Source organism: Meles meles, chromosome 11 (assembly GCF_922984935.1).
Source record: "Meles meles chromosome 11, mMelMel3.1 paternal haplotype, whole genome shotgun sequence".
NCBI classification, from domain to species: Eukaryota; Metazoa; Chordata; class Mammalia; order Carnivora; family Mustelidae; genus Meles; species Meles meles.
The window spans coordinates 24,043,758-24,056,258 of NC_060076.1; the positions used below are offsets into that span (position 1 = coordinate 24,043,758).

At 41.8% G+C, this 12,501-nt stretch overlaps 1 pseudogene; it reads right to left on the minus strand.

Annotated features, from left to right (window-relative positions):
• Positions 1–256: 256 nt before the first annotated feature.
• Positions 257–11,252, minus strand: LOC123952550 (annotated as a pseudogene).
• Positions 11,253–12,501: the final 1,249 nt, after the last annotated feature.

The following is a 12,501-nucleotide window of genomic DNA, read 5'->3' on the forward strand; positions in this document are numbered from 1 at the left end:
AGGTGCTGTCCTGTCTACTCTGAGTCTGCTTCCTGAATCCTGGAAAATACCTACGCACCCTCCAAGCAGATGGACTCCCTGATCCCTAGGCTTCCTGCTTGCTCTCTGCACACCTTGGTTACAACAGTGTATAGACTGAGATGGTCCCTTTGCCTGTCTGTCTGCTCATCAGACCTGGTCTCACTCATGTGAGCCTTGTGCCTGGTATCTGTGAGGTTCCAAATGAATGCTGAAGTGCCTTAGGTAAGCATTCAAGTCATAGACTTCGGAGGCTGTGGGGCCAGTCGTGGAGCCCAGGCTCTAGCTCCCAGTCCTCGTACTCTCTGGGCACCCCCGAGGCCGCCTCTCCATCTGGCTTCCTCACACTGCTGAGTAACTTTTTGGACTAAGCTGGACACAGACAAAAATGAATGATACGAAAGCACTAGACTCCATGTTTACAGGCCCAATAGGGATTTCCAGAGGATACCAACCGCCAGTGTTGCAAAGGCCTGCTTTTAATGTATCAGAAAAGACACAATTACAGAATGCCCGCTTTTGATGTGCTGTCTGTTTCGTCTTCCTGAATAAAAGGGAGACTCTGGCTCCAGGCTGATTTTCAATGACAAAAATAGACTAAATTCCAACCCTTAAATTATCAAAAGTGCCACATACTTGACAAGCAGCTAAGCAGAGAACAGAAACTACCAAGTTAGTAATTAAACAGAGCTTAAATCAAATGAACAGAGACAGACATTCTTGTCTGGCGGTCAGAACAGAGGCCTGGAGCAGCCCGAATCTGGCCCTGGTGCCCGCACGGATCAGAGTCAAGTCCTGATGCGCCAGCTACAGTTGTCCGGGAGAGACCCATCTCCCTCCTCCCCCATCGGTCTTCCTGGAAAGGCTCCCAGGGTGGGAAGGGCTTGTGTTCCTGTTGAGAGATGAGAAGGGGGTGGGGGGAAGTAGGCCTGAAAGGAATCAGGAGGTGACTGAGGGCACCCAGCAATTGCCCATTTCAGCATTTGTTTCCAAATATTACAAGGGGCCATGGAAGATCTTTCTAAAAAATATAAAATGATTGTATGTCAGGAGCTCTTATAAGTACTTTAGTGGAAATTATTCATTCACTGAAAAAATACTGAGTGCCTGCAGTAGTGGACCAAGCACAGTTCTAGGCTTGGATGGCTGACGTGCTGGAAGGGGAAGGCGGACAATGAACAAGCAAACCAATGTGTGGTTCTGAGTGACATGGTTATAGCTATAGTGAAGGGGGGAAGAGAGGGGGTTCAGGAAATAGAAGGGGGTGGGGGGATGGAATTGTTAATTATATTAGGCAATTAGGGGAAGCTCTTCAGATAAGGGATATTTGAGCAGAAACCTAAAAGCAGAAGAGAATTCCAGGCAGAAGAAACAGCAAGTGTAAAGTTGCTGAGTTGGAGGAGTGTTTAGCTTTAAGGAACAGCAAGGAGCCCAGTATAGCCTGATGAGGACAAGCAAGTGGAAGTGGTAGCAAGAGGAGGTTTGACAAGGTTAGGGGCTCGATCATGTAAGCGTTCTAAAGACACTGACTTTTATTCTAAGTTAAAAATGAAGGCAGGATATCTTCCTTTCTCATGGCTGAATAGCATTCCATTGTGTATGTATACCACATCTTTTATCCACCACCGCCCCCCCCCCCCCCCCCCCCCGCAAATGCACTAAAGGGTCTTGAGCGGGTCTGTATGACCTATAAGTAGACTTATAAGTGATTCACAGTCACTTGGGCTGCTGCACGGGGAACAGGCTGTGGAGAGACAGGAGTAGAAACAGAAACACCTGCTACGAGGCTATTACTATAACCCAGGGGAGACACAATTGTGGCTCAGACCAGATGGTGGTAAAAAGTGGTTGGATTTGGAATAACTTTTGAAAGTAGAGCTTGTGGGATTTGTCGATAGTTTGGAACCAGGATGTAAAAAGAAGGATTCAGGGATGACTTTAAGGGTATGGGCCTGACCAAGTGGAAGGCTGGGTTCCTACGTAGTGAGATGAGGAAGATAAGGTCTGGGGGTTGGAAATTAAGAATTTGTCTTTGGGTATGATAATCACGAGATGGCTGTATACCACTGTGAGCAGGTATTGTGATAATACAGTGTGTAAAGTAATAGGTATTGCAAAGAAGCACAGCTCCGGAAATCAAGGCGAACACTGTTCTGTTTTTGTCTCCTGATGTCCCTTTAACATTTTTTTTTGGTGAAGGAATCATTTTCTCTGGTGTTGGGTGAAAACTCTGGTGAGTACCATGATTTGGGGGGTTACTCTTAGGTATCAGTAAATCTTCTACAGTTTTCTTTAGATAGGAAATCAGAGTTGTTGTTTTTTTTTAAGATTTTATTTACTTATTTGACAGAGAGACAGCGAGAGAGGGAACACAAGCAGGGGGCGTGGGAGAGGGAAAAGCAGGCTCCCCTCTGAGCAGGGAGCCTGATGTGGGGCTTGATCCCAGGACCCTGGGATCATGACCCGAGCCAAAGGCAGCTGCTTAAGCTTAACCACTGAGCCACCCAGACACCCCATGATGCCACTCTTGATTTTTACACAGTGTCCATTGTCTCCTTTTTTAAAAAATTTTTTTTTAATTTTTTTTAAATCTTTTTAAAAAATTTTTTAGTAAAGATTTTATTTATTCATTTGACAGACAGATCACAAGCAGGCAGAGAGGCAGGCAGAGAGAGAGGGGGAAGCAGGCTACCTGCTGAGCAGAGAGCCTGATGCGGGGCTCGATCCCAGGACCCCTGAGATCATGACCGGAGCTGAAGGCAGGGGCCTAACCCACTGAGCCACCCAGGTGCACCTCCTTTTTTTTTTTTTTTTTAAATGATTTTATTTATTTATTTGACAGAGAGAACACAAGTAGGCAGAGAGGCAGGGAGAGAGAGAGGGGGGGAAACAGGCTCCCCCGCTCAGCAGAGAGCCTGATGCGGGTCTTGATCCCAGGACCCTGAGCCGAACGCAGAGGCTTAACCCACTGAGCCACTCAGGTGCCCCCCATTGTCTCCTTTTAACCACTGATAACCCTGTGAGGAAAGTTCATTGCAGACAGGAGAACTGAAGGCCAGAGAACTTTCAGACACGTTGCCAAGGTTTAAGAAGTAAGAGGCAATGGGTAGATTGAGGTGTTTGGTTTCAGTTTTTTTTTTCCCTTAAATATACCTAATGTAGTTTATAAAAAATATTTATTTTAACTCCAGTTAGTTAACATACAGTATAATACTAGTTTCAGGTGTACAATATAGTGTTTCAACACTTCCATATATCATTCAGTGCTCGTCACCACAAGTGCCCGCCTTAGTCCCCAGCCCACCTGTTTAATTCATCCCCACAGCCCCTTTCAGGTTTCCAGTTTTTTTGCACAGCTGTCCTGGAGACTCTTATGAAAATCATAGTATTTCAAGGTTTTGCTGAAGTAGTCTATCTAATCAGTGGATGGCAAAGGTTTTGTCTCACCATCAGGAAAGAGTACCTTGATTGATTAGTTGTGACTGCCTGAATGATTAGTTATGACTGCCGTTGGTGTGGTAGTGGTTCTGGTGGCATATGCGCCATGTATTTAGCATTGCCGATTTAATTATTTTTCGTGTGTGTGTGTGTCTGTGTGTGTGTGTGTGTGTGTATTGTTTCCTGGAACAGTTGCAGTTTCTCAGAACATGTTACAAAAATGGGAACAGGAAGAAAGAGCAGGCTAAACCCATATTGGGTTACTGGAGAGGACAACATTGTATACATGCAATCTGAGAGCACAGATTTTTTCAGATGTGGCCTGAGTCAAGAAAACAGCCTGGACTCAGGCAGCCTTTACAAACTGGCAGTTTTCTCTCTGAATTTTTATTCTGAGAAATTTTGAACCAACAGAAAAGTAAGAGTGAGTAGTACAATGAGTGCTGTATGTCATTTTCCTAGATTCAGCAATGGTTAAAATTCTTTCTCTATGCTTTTATTATGAATTATTTTGAACTAATTTAAAAGTTCATGACAGGGGCGCCTGGGTGGCTCAGTGGGTTAAAGCCTCTGCCTTTCCCTCAGGTCATGATCCCAGGGTCCTAGGATCGAGCCCCGCATCGGGCTCTCTGCTTGGCGGGGAGCCTGCTTCCTCCTCTCTCTCTCTCTCTGCCTGCCTCTCTCCCTACTTGTGATCTCTACCTGTCAAATAAATTAAAAAAAAAATCTTTAAAAAAAAAAGTTCATGACACTTGAGAATTCATCTCTTAAGAACAGGAAATTTTCCTATATGATCAAAATCCCATTATTATGCCATTAAAAATAATATATAGGCCATATTTAAATTTACCCAGTTGTCCCCAAAAGTGAGATCAGATTGACTGTGCTACTTTTTGACAGGATTTTATCTTGGTAAATGACATAAGATTTTTCACTTCATTGATAAAATGTCCATCAAAATGAGCATGTTAGGGCACCTGGGTTGCTCAGTTGGTTAAGTGTCTGCCTTTGGCTCAAGGCATGATTCCAGCATCCTGGGATCAAGTCCCAGGTCAGGCTCCTGCCCCTCTCCCTGCTCGTGTTCTCTCTCTCTCAAATAAATAAATAAAATCTTAAAAAATAATGAGCATGTTATTTTATTACCTGGGTCTAGTCCACTTTATCTTACCAGCCTTTTACTTCTGGGCATTTAGTCTGCTTTCTGTTTGTCAACTACTCTTGTAAATGCTGCTGCAATGAACATTGTGGGAGCATGGTAGACTGGCCTTAATATATATTCCAACCTCTTTTTCCAGGGCCTTCCTATAGTAAGAGGCTACACTTATCCCAGCTTGCCTTGATTTGGGTTCTAGATGTAATTTAGTTTCCACTAATCACTTGCACTTACCTAAGATTTAGAAGGCAAGAGTGAGGGTAGATGTTATGCTTTTCCTGCTCCTGGATTTCTCCTAGAAAGCATGGCTATTTCTTTCTTTCTTCTGCTGTGTCAGAGGCTCTGGAAAGCCATTGGAGAGTTGAGGGCAGAGGAATGGAATGATCTGATTTAGTTTTTAAAATCATGCTGGCTGCTGTTTGGAGAACAGATTGCAGGGGAGTGTCATCGGAATCAGGATCTGGTTAGGAGACTCTTGCTGTCTGGGTGGAGATGATGGTGGTTCGGACTAAGGTGATATCTGTTGGTAGAGGAGGTGAGCAAGAGTTGGATTCAGAATCTCTTTTGAAGGTGGAATCATCAGAATTTTCGGCTCTATTGTCAGTGGGATAGGAGAGAAAATGATCCCGGGCTCCCTTGTCATTAGAATTCTGGATGTAATTCAGCTTCCACCCGTCAGAAGCACTTGTGTGAGATTTGGAAAGCAAAGTTAAGGTAGAGGTCTTGCCTTTGCTATTCCTGACTTCATCCACGGCAACTGGAAGGAAGGCAGTGTGTATGGGTTTAGCTGTAGGAAAGATGGTAGATTTGGTGGTGGGAGTGTTGGGTGGTTGTCTCCTGGTGTTTCACTTTCGTCATGAACTAAAATCCAGACATCAGCTGAGATTGGGGATTGTGGGAGGAGGGACTGGGGTTTATTATTTATCACGTGTTGCTTCCTCCCCTGCCAGGACCCTATACAATGTCTGGCCTCTAGAAGATAGTCACCTTGTTGTTAACTGGACAATTCTCTATTTTCACAGAAAGATTTACCCATAAAGCATCACCTTTGACTTTAAAATAAATCAATGCAGTAAACTAAAGCAAGGAGATTCTCACATTGTTAAAAGAAGCAGTCCTTTTACTATTTAAACCTCAGGTTTCAAACAGTAGTTGTCTTTGAAAGTGTTGCTAGGCTTAGAAGTGTTTTTTGATTCTGACCTATCCCGAAAGGTTCTGTATCTTTTCAAGAAATGACTCGTCTTCTGAGGAGCTGTTAATGTTTCTTTAAGGGACAGAGAGTGACCCATATTTGAAAACACTTGAGAAATCTCTGGCATTTTTCTGACAGTCTCAAGAAATAATTCAGTAAACCAGTCTTTAAAACTTGGTGTGATAAAACTGGTCATTCCTGTCATGGTCCATATTTCTTTTTAGAACATGTTAGGCTTTTCTCACTATCTTTAGCTATATGGAATCCTCTTTTCTTGATTCAGATTTCTTTACTTAACCTCTAAATATTCTCAGATTGGAACTGAATATTGAGATTGTATCTGTGTTCGATGGTGGAAAACTTATTTTTTTTTTTTTTTTTTTAAAGATTTTATTTATTTATTTGACAGAGAGAGATCACAAGTGGATAGAGAGGCAGGCAGAGAGAGAGAGAGAAGGGAGAAGCAGGCTCCCCGCGGAGCAGAGAGCCCGACGCGGGACTCGATCCCAGGACCCTGAGATCATGACCTGAGCCGAAGGCAGCGGCTTAACCCACTGAGCCACCCAGTTATTTCCAGTCTGTGGTAAGCAGTCTGTGGTTCGATGGTGGAAAAATTATTTGATTTAGAGCTAGAAGATATAATTTGGGGTCCTTCCTCAGCAATATCCCGGCTGTATGACTTTGGCTTATTTAATTACATTCCCGAGACTGTGTTTCCTTTTTATAAAAACAAGGTAGATACCTACCTCATATAGTTACTGTAATAATGACAACTAATATCTCTCTAACTTGCGGTCATTTTTCCACTCATCTTCATCTTTGATCTCCAGGTCAGCTCCGTGAGTTGGATGGGACATACTGTATCAGTCCCCTTCTACATACACGGATGCTGAGGCTGGGCCAGACTCATGTGAAGGATCTCATAGGAGGTGTCACAGCTGGAATTGGAACCCAAATGTTTTTTCCATCAAAGCCCATAGACCATCCATCCTATTCCATTGGATTTATATAGGATCTTATAAATCTCAAAGCATTCTTCAAAAGCAAAGCATTACGATTTCTGTTATGTTATGATCTATTCCTGTGTAGACATTCAGTGATGGTTTTGAGGTGAAAATAGCCAGACATGCAGTTCGATTGTCTAGAGTTGTGCTGTTCATTATGGGAGCCGCTGGCCACATGTGGCTGCTGAGCACTTGAAGCGGGGCTGCTATTACTGAGGAACTGAGCTTTAAAGTTTGTTTAATACATTTAGGTTTAGAACCCGAAACCCAATTTTAGTTACCGGAAAACTTACAAGTGTATTTGAAACAATTTGGGTATGTGAATCTATCTATCCAGCTGTAAATTTTATGATGTAAATACAGATAAGTATTTCCAGTGAAAATGTAGCAGTCATATTGAGATGTGCTCTAAGTATAAAAAAAAAAGTCAGATTTTGAAGACTTAGTATGGTCACTGTAATGTGAAACATCTTACTAATAATATTTATATTGATTATATTCTGAAAAGATGATACTGTGGATACATTGAGTTAAAATAGTTTTAAAATTAATATCCTCTGTTTCTATTTACTTTTAAATGTGGCTACTAGAAAATCTTAGAACTATGCTTGTGGCTTACATAGTATTTCTTGGACAGTGTTACTCTAGAATTAGCTCTGAAAGAACATTGGTGTCTTCTTGACTATGTATTTTCAGACCAGACAGTGCAGATCATAGCTCAGATTTCAGTTTTCTGTCAAAGAAGGCGTCTCTGGAGCAACTATTTTCATTATCAGGCACTGGCTAATTACTATTCCTTCCGAACAAGTAGGTGCTCACTGAGGTTTGTTCAGAGCTTCCGTGAAGAGCTTTCCTATTTCCTCCCGGTGCTTAGTCCCCGCAGCCAGTCTGGCACCCGTGGACGTCTAACTCTCCTTCCCACCCTCAAGGCTCCCGAGTTTGTGTCTTGGGTTCCACTTTCACCTGTGTCCCCCACCCCCCACTGCAAGTTCTAATTCTGCCACGCTTGGTTTTGGTTTTGGTTTCCTAGCGAGCCTCCTCCTGGGTCTGTGCGGGCTTGACTATTTGCTTGGAGTGTTCCACTGTGCAGGACGTGACTGGCTAGCTGTGGAAGACGCTAGGTTGCAGGTAACATCTTTGTACGTATCCACATTCCTGAAAGCGTATGTGAGAGTTCAACACCCCCAAAACAGAGCTATTTAAGGTGAGAACTGTAAACCCAACAGCCTAAATAAAAGTCTTAAGTAATTCCTTGTCCTCTATTTTATTTTGGTTCAATATTTATATATATTGCAGATGCTCACCACAGTAAGTCTAGTTAACATCCCTCAACGTACATGCAAATTATTTTCTTGTAACAACTTTTAAGATTTACTGTTCTAACAACTTTCAAATACACTATTATTAACTATAGTCGCCATGCTGTACATTCCCCATGAAGTTTATACCTTTTGACCTTCACCTATTTTGCCCACCCTGTAACCCCTGTCTCTGGCAACCACCAATCTGTTCTCTGTATCTGTGTTTTTAAAAATAATATATTTCATGTAAAGTGAGATTATAAAGTACCTCTGTCTGACTTACTTCACATGGCTTAATGCTGTCAGGGTCCATTGATGTTGTCACAAATGAGAAGATTTCACTCTTTTTTATGGCTGAATAATATTCCACTATGTATCTGTATCTGTCTATCTATACACATCACAGTTTCTTTATTCATCCGTTGATGGATACTTGGGTTGTTTGCATATCTTGGCTATTGAAGTAATGCTACAGGGAACATGGGGGGTGCATATAGCTTTTTGAGTTAGTGTTTTTGTTTTCTTTGGTCGAATAGCCAGTAGTGGAGTTGCTGGATCATCTGGTAGTTCTATTTTTAATTTGTTGGGGAGCTCCATATTGTTTCCCACAGTGGCCGCACTGATTCACATTCCCACCAGTAGTGCACAAGCTTCCCTTTGCTCTACATTCCTCACTAATGCTTGTTATTTCTTGTTCTTCTTTTTCTTTCTTTTTTTTAACAATAGCTGTTTTAACAGGTGTGAGGTGATACCTCACTGTGTTTTGACTTGCATTTCCCTGATGATGAGTGATGCTGAGCATCTTTTCATGTGTCTGTTGCCCAAGTATATGTCTTCTTTGGGAAAATGTCTATTTAGAGTCTATGCCTATTTTTAAATTTAAATTCAATTAACCATCATTAGTTTCAGATGGAGAGTTCAGTAATTCATCATTTGTACATAACACCCAGTGCTCATCACATCACATGCCCTCCTTAATCCCTGTCCCCCCACCCAACTCCCCTCCAGCAACCCTCAGTTTGTTTCCATACTTAAGAGTCTCTCATGGTTTTTGTCGCTCTCTGATGTCTTCTCATTCAGTTTTCCCTCCCTTCCCCTATGATCCTCTGCACTGTTTCTCATATTCCACATATGAGTAAAACCGTTCGATAGCTGTTTTTCTCTGACTTATTTTGTTCAGTATAATACCCTCCAGTTCTAGCCATGTCAATGTAAATAGTAAGTATTCATCCTTTCTGATGGCTGAGTAATAGTCCATTGTATGTGTGTCTGTGGGTGTGCACATGCAGACACACACAACATATCCATTCATCTGTCGATGGACATCTCTCCTAGGCCTATTTTTTAAATTGAATTATTTTTTTTCTTGCCATCGAGTTGTAGGAATTCTTTATGTATTTTGGATATTAACTTACACATATGATTTGTGAGTATTTTCTCCCATTCAGTAGTTGCCTTTTCATTTTGTTGATAATTCTTTGCTGTGCAGAAACATTGTAGTTTGATGTAGTCCTTCTCGCTTAGTTTTGCTTTTGTTGCTTTTGCTTTTGGTGTCAGATTAAGAAAACTGTTGCCAAGACTGATGTTGAGGCGCTTACTGGCCATGTTTTCTTGTAGGAACTTTGTGATTTCAGGTCTAATGTTCAAGTCTTTAATCCATTTTGAGTTAACTTTTGTGAATAGTGTAGGATAAAGGTCCAGTTTCATTCTTTTGCATGTGGCTGTCTACATTTTTTTCCATTTTTCTAATACCATTTATTGAAGAGTGTGTCCATTCCCCATTGTATATTATACCTTATCTTTTTTTTGAATAACAAAAATATTTTTTACTGAAGCATAAGATTTACAGAAATTTCCAGATAAGCCACACAAAATTTTGGTCATAAGCTTTTTCTTGAAGGAAGGATTCTACACTTGACAGCAAAGTCACAATGTTATTAGTGAGGGCTGTGATGTTTGTTTAACGTTCCCATTTTGGTTCATCAAGCTTGTCCATCAACAGTGTCTAAGTAAAGTTAGATTTGGCTAGGGAGCATAGTATAAATAACTTGTTAGCTGCTTTTAACCAAATGCTATTAGATTGCTATCAAAAGGGGGAAAGGAGCCCATAAAATTGAAATAAAACTACCTCTTCCCCTCAAAAAAAAAAAAAAAAAGAAACTCCCACAACCCCACAGCTAACCCTGACAACCACCTTCATTCATAGTTCTTTATACTTAAACCATAATGGGGGGGGGGATAAATAAAAGCAGAGAGGGGCCACTGCTTTTAAATGTTTCTCAGCAATTCCAATGGTACTTCTAGCCTCTGATCATGCTTCACAACAGTGAATCAGGACAAGATCTTTATCTGCCAATGTGTATTTAGTAATCAAAGGACTGAAGTTGTCTGGGCTTTTATTCTGTAATGTTTGTAAGACTGTGTCCACTTATTGCAAACAAAAAAGGAAGAAGTCTTGGCAGAGGAGGAGAAGTGATGCCCACCTGATAATCAGATCGATTTTTAATATTATTCATGGCACATAGCCTAGTCCATGCTCTAGATTTTTCTATGGCTTGGGCTTCATTGGTCTTCCACTGCTCCACTCCACCATTTGCTAATGGATCATCTGGACTGGGAGGACATTACAAAGCCTGGATCAGTAGCAGAACTGAGCAGATCCGCAGTGCTGGGAACCACTTATCTTTCAACAAATGGAAACATGCTTTTCTCAAATTGCCCACATTAGGGTGACAAGTTTTGGTCATGAAATGTGCTTTAGGGGCTGCGACTGGGTATTCTTCTGGAAGGAATAGTTCAAGTTTAAAAGTCCTTCCCTCAGTGTGCCTGGTGGCTCAGTTCATTAAGCATGTGCCTTTGGCTTAGGTCATGATCCCAGGGTCCTGGGGTTGAGCCCTGAGCCTGTTTCTCCCTCTCCTCCCTGTGTGTGCTCTCTCACTATCTCTGTCTCTCTCTCTCTCTCTCATAAATAAATAAAGTCTTTAAAAAAAAAAAAAGTCTTGCCTTTAAAGGAGGGTCCTGGGGGCCAACAATGACCACATGAAAATATGGGCATTGCTCTCATCTGGTTCTGCTTTAATGCCAGAAGCTGGTTCTGCCAGCAACTGCTGGGTTTCCTTGATAAATCCTGTGGGCCACCTGGCCATCTTGTCTGACCCCGAGTTTGACCTCTGGTCTTGACTCTGTCTTCCTATACCTTGTATTTTGGCCAGTCTTTGATGCTATCTTAACAACATTTCATATATGCTTTTTGATTTTGTAGGATTGTTTTCACAGTTGAAAATATAATTAACTATCTAAATGTACCACTGTGGCTAAAGATTTGACACTTTTAGTATCCTTGATAAGTGCCCTCATTTTTCTCAAATATATTAAGTTTGTATGTCCCACAGTGATCTTACTGATGGTATTAATATTTTAATTTTTCCCACCATCCATTTAACTATATATATATATATTTAATTTTTTATTCTTTTTAAAGATTTTTATGTATTTATTTGACAGACAGAGATCACAAGTAGGCAGAGAGGCAGGCAAAGAGAGAGGGGGAAGCAGGCTCCCTGCTCAGCAGAGAGCCTGATGTGGGGCTCGATCCCAGGATCCTGAGATCATGACCCACGTCAAAGGCAGAGGCCTTAACCCACTGAGCCACCCAGGTGCCCCCCAAAATATATATTTTAAAGATTTTTATTTATTTGACAGAGAGAGACCGTGAGAGAGGGAACACAAGCAGAGGGAGTTGAGAAGGAGAAGCAGGTTTCCTGCTGTGTGGAGAGCCTGATATGGGGCTCGATCCCAGGACCCTGGGATCATGATCTGAGTTGAAGGCAGACGCTTAACAACTAAGCCACCCAGACGCCCCAGGTTTTGTTTTTGTTATTGTTGTTTGTTTGTTTTTAATATTAAGGGTAAGGAAACAATGCTTCTCAAAAGTTTTAGCCTTGGATTTTTAGTGGTGTGTGGAATCAGGAAGGGAGTGCAGGGGCTCTGACGGGAGCAGAGAGATGGCTGCCAGCTCAACATGGAAGAAAATCACTGAGTCACCGACATCAACTCGTCACACAGGACAGAGACCCTTCTTTTGGGGCAAGGAAAGTGATGCTGCTAAAACCATTGTTGACTTGCAGGTGGTAGCACCATGATGTTTTTGAATTGCTATACAGTCGCCTGAAATTACTTGTTGAAAGTTGATTTATGATTGTCAGAGTGAAATATTCCATGGGGGGGGGGGGTTGGCCTAATTGGTCTCTGCTGGATTCTTGAATCCTGTACAGGGCAGTCCTGCAGAGAGATTCTGCGTGTTTTTTCTATGAGAATATGCCTATAATTTGGGGGTGGAGGAGGATAACTACAGAAAAACACTTCATTCCAAGCCTGACAACTTGGTTTTATTCC